Here is an 8906-nt window from a genome sequence, read left to right on the forward strand (position 1 = left end):
AATTGTCCTGCCTTGGCCTCCCAAAGTGCTGGGATTATAGGCATGCACCATGGTGCCTGGCCTCATTTTTGACTTTTTAATAGCACTCCCATATTTCCTATTTTGGAGATACTAAACATTTAACCATGAAGCCATCTTTAGTGAATTATTTGCTTTTCTCACCCTGTTTTCATTTTCTCAAAACAGTTGCAATCTCCTGTGCATCAATTCCTCCTTTACAATAAACTCCAGCTCCAGTTTCCAGCCATGTTACCTTTGACTTTTTTCACTAGTTTTACTTAAATTCTGCGGAAACCAGTTTCATCTCAGAAACTATAGACTAATCATCCAATAGTACAGTTTTGGTCAAATTATTCCACGTCATTTCTTCAACAGATAGTGCCAGCCTGTGTGTGTTACACAGTAGAGAAGAGAGAGCAAAACAGTATCATCATGGAGCCATATGCTTGGTGGGGAAAACAGGTACATATATAACTGATGAGGGTGCAAATAGGACAACCAGATGCTCCAAGAATCTGATGGGTTTATAAAATCTAAGATTGGTCAGGGAGGACCCTTGGGGTGGGAAGGGGGTTGACACTTCAGCTAAGAGCCAAATGGTAGCTAGGCAGGGAGAGGATGAGCTGGCAGAGGGAATGGGGCAAGAGTGGGTCTAGCCAGAGATAGCATGTCATCTCAACCTGGAATGGCTGGAATGAAGATTGGGAGGAGTTTTTTGGCAGCATATTTTGTAAGGAAAAGCTTTTAAACTGGAGGTGTTTGTTTGACATGATCAGATTTGCATTTTGAAATGAGTGCTCAAAATGTTTCAATGGCTCAATACAAGCGGTTAGAACAAGAGAAGTGGGCCGGGCGCTGTGGCTCATGCCTGTAATCCCAGCACTTTGGGAGGCCAAGGCGGGCAGGTCACCTGAGGTCAGGAGTTCCAGATCAGCCTGACCAACATAGATAAATCCCGTTTCTATTAAAAATAATACAAAATTAGCCGGGCGTAGTGGCACATGCCTGTAATCCTAGCTACTTGGGAGGCTGAGGCAAGAGAATCACTTGAACCTGGGAGGCAGAGGTTGTGGTGAGCCAAGATCGCGCCATTGCATTCCAGCCTGGGCAACAAGAGCGAAATTCTGTCTCAAAAACAAAAAAACGTAAGAAGTGTTCAAGCAAGAACATTAAACAACAGTGTTTTAAATTTTGTCGAATTGATAATTTCCAATTATGGCAAGAGTGCCACGATCAAACACTACTGTGGGCAGGGGGGTGCAAATATGTACAATTTTTCTGAAAGGCAATTTGAAAATAGGTATAAAGAACCTTAAAGGGATTATATATTCTTTTCATAATATAAACATCCTGGTCCACATATTTCTTTCCAGTATTAGTGGAAAACTGGAGAGGGATGGTTAACATAAACTATGGTTCATTCATATGAAAGTATTTTACAGCTATTTTAAATGTTTCCGGGGGGCAGGAAATGGAAGAATGTACTCCTTTAATACTAAATGGAGAAAAAAATAATAGGACACAAATTATATACCATTATCCTAACTTTCTTTAAAAACTTTAAGGCAAAAAAATACATATTATTAATAGAAGTTGTTTCTGGGTAATAGAGGATTTTTTCCCCTGTATGCTTTTGTCTCCCAAATTTCACACAGTTAATAAAAATTGCATGATCAGAAAAACTATCTTCAGAATTGCAGGCCTCACTGCTCGTGGTATGAGGGTGAGAGACGGGGTGAAGGCTTTGCTCTAGGCTGAAGAGCTGAAAGTCCCACACCAGAACTGGTCTGAGTTCTCAGATGCTTGAGCATCTGACTGTGATGGGCAAGTGTCTGGTGGCTCCTCACACTCAGCTCCTCAGGGAGGAGCTTAACTTCTCTGGCAACTGATGAGTTCTAGTCTAAGTAGTCAGCACGCACTGGCTTTGTGGGGTGAGAAATGCTTTAGTCATGAAGCAGTGGACTTCCCAAACCGTAACTAGCTGAGCATACTGCCCACCAATCCTGTGAGTACCACAGAAGATAATCCATTTCTGGTGATAAGCAGGGGTATCACAGAGGGCCCCAGTATGCTATCTCTGAACCTGAATTGCCTATAAAAAGGGGTGCTGCCTATCTACCTTGCAGGGTTACTGAGGATTGAGATAATAGATGGGAATGTCTTGAAATTTCCTCCACATTTACTTGGGGAAATTCCTGCCTATATAACCAGGACTGTTTTCTCAGTGCTTTCATCCCTGTTGCATCCCTGAAATGCAACTTAACTTCTCCAGTGGTTTGCAATCTAGCTGCATACTTAGGGGTCATGTAGAGAGTTTTATAAAAGGCCATGCTCAAGCACAGGCCCACCCCAGACCAATTATATCTGTCTCTGGGGATGGGGTATTTTTAAATCTCCCAGGTGGAGTCTAATGTGCAGCCAAGAAGCAAACCATGTAACTTTTTTAGATCCCCTGCAGATCACAGCTGTTTGGTTAGAATAACATAATTAATTAGATTACAACTTGTTCTTTTTTTGAGACAGAGTCTTGCTCTATCACTGAGGCTGGAGTGCAGGGGCATGATCACAGCTCACTGTAGGCTCAACCTCGTGGGTTTAAGTGATCCTCCCACCTCAGTCTCCCAAATAGCTGGAACTACAGGCATGTGCTATCATGCTACTTTTTGTATTTTTGTAGAAATGAGGTTTCACCATGTTGCCCAGGCTGGTCTCAAACTCCTGGGCTCAAGCAATCCACCTGACTCAGCCTCCCAAAATGCTGGGATTGCAGGTGTGAGCCACTACGCCTGGCCAGATCACAGCTTGTTTGAAAGCCATTTGGATTCTATCCCTGCTCTCTGAAACATCAACAGCACCTGATAGTTTGTACACACACGTAACTCTTCTTAACATTGTTTTCAAATTCAAATCTACCACATTATCTGGAATTTTGAGCCCACTAAGCACTAGGAAGATGGCAAAACAGCACCTTCAGAGACAAGATGTCAAACATTTCCAGGATGTTCACACAGTAGTTCACGGTGCAATCAACCTCTTGTAGGAACCCAGCTGTTGGTAAAGTTAGGATGAGTGTACTTAATTTAACAAGATTTTTATTTACACTCTTGCCTAACGGAGTTATAGCTTCTAAAATTATCATTGTAGTATTGCTTTTTCAAATAATTTCCAGAAATCTTTTTCTTACACACTTTCAAAGCTGATAGCAGGTTCTCCTTACTGCTAGCTAAGTACAGTCAATCTTAATTACCAACAGCAGTGGCTAACACTGAGCACTTATTACTGGCTCTGTGCCAAGACTTTTATTGTATTATCTACTTCAATTTTCCTAACAACCTTGAAAAGTAGGTTCCATTATTTACTTCATTTTAGAATGGAAAAAATGCTCTCAACCATCTTATAATATTCCTCTCAGCTCATTACATGGTCTGCCCAGCGATATTTCCTTTGTGAAGTATCCAGGTCCTAACACTGACCCTTCCTCCAACCTATCTAGCAGTTTGGGCACTAGAAATAACATCTGTATATTTCTGTTTCCATTATCCTGCTCCAAAGTGTGTGAAGTCCTCATAATCAGTCAAATATTATAAATATAATAAACTAAGTGGTCACCCTATTTAGTCTTTCAGATCATCCTGCTGACTTCTAAATTAATCATCTAATTCAACTAATATTAATTATATACTTGTGATGAGCCACGTAATTCCTGTATGCCATATTGCCAACAAACTTTACAGCAGAACTCCACAAACAAAATCTTAATTACAAAGGAATGAGTCTGCTCAGGCTGAAGGTGAGGACTGCACACCTGCTTAGCCATCCTCTTGCCTGTGGCTCTCAATCTGACTTCCTTTGAGGCACCTCTGGTTAGTCCCATTCACCCTCAGAACCTAATTTGGATTGTATTTGTACTTGCCATTTGCACACTTCCAGACTGCTCTGTGGAATTATCTTACTAGATAATAAGGGAAATTCCGCTCCTAAGTTAATGTCCAACAGAAACACATGCCCCAGTGCATCAAGAGACGAGTAAAATGTTTATAGCATCATATGTAGTTGCCCCAAATTAGAAACAATCTAAATGCCATCAGTATTGGGAATATTCAGCAATAAAAATAAGGGAACCTACAATCATTGCTACATCAACAATATAGGTGAATCTCACAACCAAGCTGAGTGAAAGATAGACACAAAATATAATCCAATACTGTATTTCTGTAATAGTTCAAAAATTGACAAAACTAAATTATAGTGTTTAGAGATCCATACTTACGTAGTAAAGGTTAAAAAACCACAAAGAATAGAAGCAATTGCCTTGAAAATTCAGATAGTGGTTACTGATGGGGGTTTAGGGGCTTTGATTGAGATGGGACATGAGAGGCTTCTGGGGGGACTATCAAGGTCTTTTCTTGATCTGGGCAACGGCTACATAGGGTTTGCTGTAAAATAATAAGCCAGGCACTGTGAGTCATGCCTGTAATCCCAGCTACTTGGGAGGTTGAGGCAGGAGGATTGCTTCAGGCCAGGAGTTCAAGACCAGCCTGAGCAACATAGCAAGACCCTATCTCTAAAAACATAAAAATAAAGCTCTACTCTACATTTTACTCACTTTGTTATATGTGTTATATTTCATAATTTAAAAGTTTTTAAAGAAAGTACCAAGGGGCTAGCAATTAACCCAAGGCCATTGTTTTAGATTTGATAGTCAAATCTACATTTTTCCCATTCTCTCAATCCAGTCCCAATGGGAAAAAGAAAATCCATGAACTTGAAGGGGGAAAAAAATCTCCATTCAAAGAATAATTTTGCATCGCATAAGACATACATCTGTTAGGAACCAGAAATAAGTAAAAAGCAACAAACATTCAAGGGCCTACTCTGCACAAGATTGAAGTTGTGTGTTCATTTCAAATAGTGCTCAGCCAGGCATGGTGGCTCACGCCTGTAAATCCCAGCACTTTGGGATGGCAAGGCAGTAGGATTGCTTGAGCCCAGGAGTTGAGACCAGCCTAGGCAACATAGTGAGGCCTCGTCTCTATAGCCAATTAGTCAATCAAAAACAATGCTTTCTGTATTAGATTGCACCAACTTTCAGGTCCTTTCTTTTTCTAAGTTACTTTAACCATGCCATTTTCTACCTAAAGATGAAAAACAAGCTCATTTTCAATGGTTGTACAATTTAGAAAATTGCCTGTCCCAGGCAGCTGCCTTGCAAAAGTGATTTCGTTTAAAAGGTCAACCTGAAAGCCAGTCTAGTTTTGTCTTTCACAGTTTAGCTATAAATAGAGCATCATATTTGATAATTCAAATCAATACATCTTCTCAAAAGCAAAGGCTAAACATTTTCTCCAGTTTAGGGAAGTCATAATGTATAGTCCAGAGATTCCGAAGCCCCTCTCAACCAAATGTGTTGGTTAAACTTACTACATTTGATTTCAAAACTACACTTTGTGGGGCCCTGTTAGTTCTGTTTACTAGGTGGCCAAGACATTTCTATCATCTCACTCTGCTCCTCCCTGATATTGTCGAGTTTCATTTTTGTGCATTTTGTGTGTGGAGAATGTTTATAGCTTTGACCTCTTACTAGTTAACCCCTGCACTTGTCAATCTATAACCTCCTCTCATCCTCAACAAGACCTCTCCAAACTCAAACTCTCTTACTACCATTAGGTCTGTCCATTTCTATTTTTTTATTATTTTGAGACAAGGTCTCACTCTGTTGCCCAGGCTGGAGTGGAGTGGCACAAACACAGTTCACTGTAGCTTCAACCTCCTGGGCTCAAATATCCACATGCTTCAGCCTCTCCAGTAGTTGGAACCACAGGTGTGCACCACCACACCCAGCTAATTTTCTTATTTTTTGTAGAGACAGTCTGCACCATGTTAACCAAGTTGGTCTCAAATTCCTGAGCTTGAGCAATCTTCCTGCCTCAGCCTCCCAATGTGCTGGAATTATAGGTGCGAACCACCATGCCTGGCTGAGGTCTGTCAAATTTCTACTAACCCTTAGAATCTCTCATTAAAAGACATTTTCCCTTCTCAGGGGTCGGGCACAGTGGCTCACACCTCTAATCCCAGCACCTTGGAAGACCGAGGTGGGTGGACCGCTTGAGGTCAGGAGTTCAAGACCAGTATGGGCGACATGGCAAAATCCTATCTCTACAAAAAAATAAATAAATACAAAAATTAGCCAGGCATGGTGGCTCGCACCTGTAATCCCAGCTAACTCAGGAGGCTGAAGTGGGAGGACCGCTTGAGCCTGGGAGGCGGAGGTTGCAGTGAGCCAAGATTACACCACTGCACTCCAGTATGGGTGACAGAGCCAGACCCTGTCTTAAAAATAAAGAAATAAAAGATAAAAAATAATACAAAGTACTTAAAAAAAAAAGACATTTTGCTTTCTCCACAAAGTCTTTCCTACTTTCCCTTTCCAACTCAGCATCAAATGAAGCCTGCTACATGATTAAACTCCCCAAACTGTTTATAATTTCCTTATGGCACATGTTTTTATCTTTTATCGTATTGGGTATTATTTGTAAGTTTGGGCTACCTTCAGAGCAGGATGTCTCCGCCTTCCAAAGCAGCAGCATAGGTACTCCAACAGTATTGTGCATTGAAGGTGATTTAAAGGTGTACGCTGGGGAAAATCCTATTAACATCATACTATTGTTAAGGAGTATGACTCTTTCCAAAGGAGTCAGCAGATGGTTGTTTGAACTAGGCACCAGACGGATAGTTGATTAGAAACTGTGGTTTCAACTTACTATAAATATTTGTCTTAGAAATGGCCCTTTGTCAAGGGTATTTCCAGAAAATTTTTCTGGCTGTATAAAGTGGTGCCAAGTTAATGAATGAAATACTTGGGAAATCTGAAGAATTATGGAAAATCTTAAAAAGACAAAATGCAAAGAAAGAAAATACTAGGAACAATGAGGCAAATACAAACGAAAAGATCCACACCAAAATTAGGGGTACATAGTGTTTATACTAGCAGACTCCTGGCCTTGAGTCTGACTCTCTGAGGAAAGAATTCTCCCAATTACTCTTCATAACTAGGCTTCAGAGGAGCTGGATAGTTTAACCACTTACTTGCTGTTAAGAACCTGGTCAAGGTACTTACTCATCTTAACCCTCTTTTCCCCACTTGTGAAATATTAGCTATTACATTGGGCTGTTGTGAAGGCTGAAACAATACATGTAAAATGCTTAGCACAGTGCCTGACAGAGTAGTGTTCAGCAAAGTATTAGTGACTAGTTTAAAACAGCACCTTAAATTTTGGAAACAATTTAAATGTCCATCGATATGGGGTCTAGTTAAATATAGTATATCCATACAATGGAAAACTATATTGTATAGCTGTAAGAAGGATAAGAAAGCTATGTACCAATATGGAATAAACTTAAAATATTAAAATTTCAAGAAAGTACAGCATATTATTTATGGTATGACATATTTTTGTGTAAAAAAGAGAAAATATTGAATTCACTTGTATGTAATCAACACCAGAGATGTACTCAAGAAATGTGAACAGTGGTTATCTGGTTGGGGGACACGGGTGGTGAAGCAGATGGGAATGAGGCTTTTCATATAACTTTTTGATTAAGTTACTTTCTAAAGGCAGTTTATGTTTTAAATAAATGTATACAATGTGGGTTGTATCTCAGACTAAAATCCACAGGAGCCAGGACTTGACTTAATAATAGCCTTTTCTTTTAATATTTAAATGTAGTCTTATTAATCAAAGGAAATGGATCTACTTACTTAAGTATATGCCAGTGTGTCTTAGTGTTTCTTATCCACACACAAGGCAATCCTGGACTTAATTTTTACCAATAGGAAATGAGGCTATATAATTGCAATGAAAGAGTTACAAATACCAGTGTAGTAATGTAATTAGACAGTGGTACTGTCTTCATTTGTTTTGTTGCCTCTGGAGAAGGCTAGTGTAGTTGTTGTATGACTGACTGCTGTATGAGTCTGAGAAGAGTCAAGCAGTATGATAAGTGATCGGCTAAAATTTCCTAATAGATACTGGATTTTGTTCTCATTTAACTTACTATTTGGTAACAATGACAGTGCCAGGTGTCCCACGTGGTTAACCCCATAGCTCCACTTCTGCTCTTTAGCAGCTTCTGCTTTGCATCATGTTTCCTCTGTTTGGTATTTAACAGCAGTGGTTAAGATCAGGACAGAAGTCACTTATCCAAAACATTCTCACTTTAAAAATCATTTTATTGTCATTTCATGGTTAAAAAAACATACATGACATGACTATAAAGTAATGAGACGAGTTCTCAGGTGTGGGTTGGATTACTGAGTCTCATTAATATATAGTCACAATCCTGACTTGAGCTTGGAAGAAAAATATGCCTTCGCTATATGATTATCAATTTTGTTACTTAAAATTTATTGAGTGCCAACAGAGCACTAGGCACATATATAACACAGAATTATACAGTCTCTATGTTGTAGACTATATTATTTACATAGATTTCTCAAAGATAACATTAAAGCATGTATTTACAGAACTTTAGACAAAAATAACAATACTGTAAATCAGCAAGTTTCTGTCTAGCAAGGAGCACCTTTTCATGAATGAGAGGGTTTTGCAGAATTTATTGTGCAAAAGCACTTTAATTCCATTACACAGCAAGTCCATATTATTATATAGTTCTATAAAGCTATAAGAAGAAAAACCTAAGTGGGAAGCCATGATCAGTTTCATTAGGTCAAACGCATTTAGGAAATTCTCTGCTGAGACTGAAGCTTAAAAGGCTACAGTCATATTTACATATTATAGCAGAAAAGCTAGAACTACAGCATGCAATTCAATGAGGTGGAAGAATGGTGAATATGAAAACCATTTTTCTAAACCTGCAGTTTGTTCTCTTTTCTATTAATTTAATTA

Source organism: Pan troglodytes, chromosome 10 (genome assembly GCF_028858775.2).
Source record: "Pan troglodytes isolate AG18354 chromosome 10, NHGRI_mPanTro3-v2.0_pri, whole genome shotgun sequence".
NCBI classification, from domain to species: domain Eukaryota; kingdom Metazoa; phylum Chordata; class Mammalia; order Primates; family Hominidae; genus Pan; species Pan troglodytes.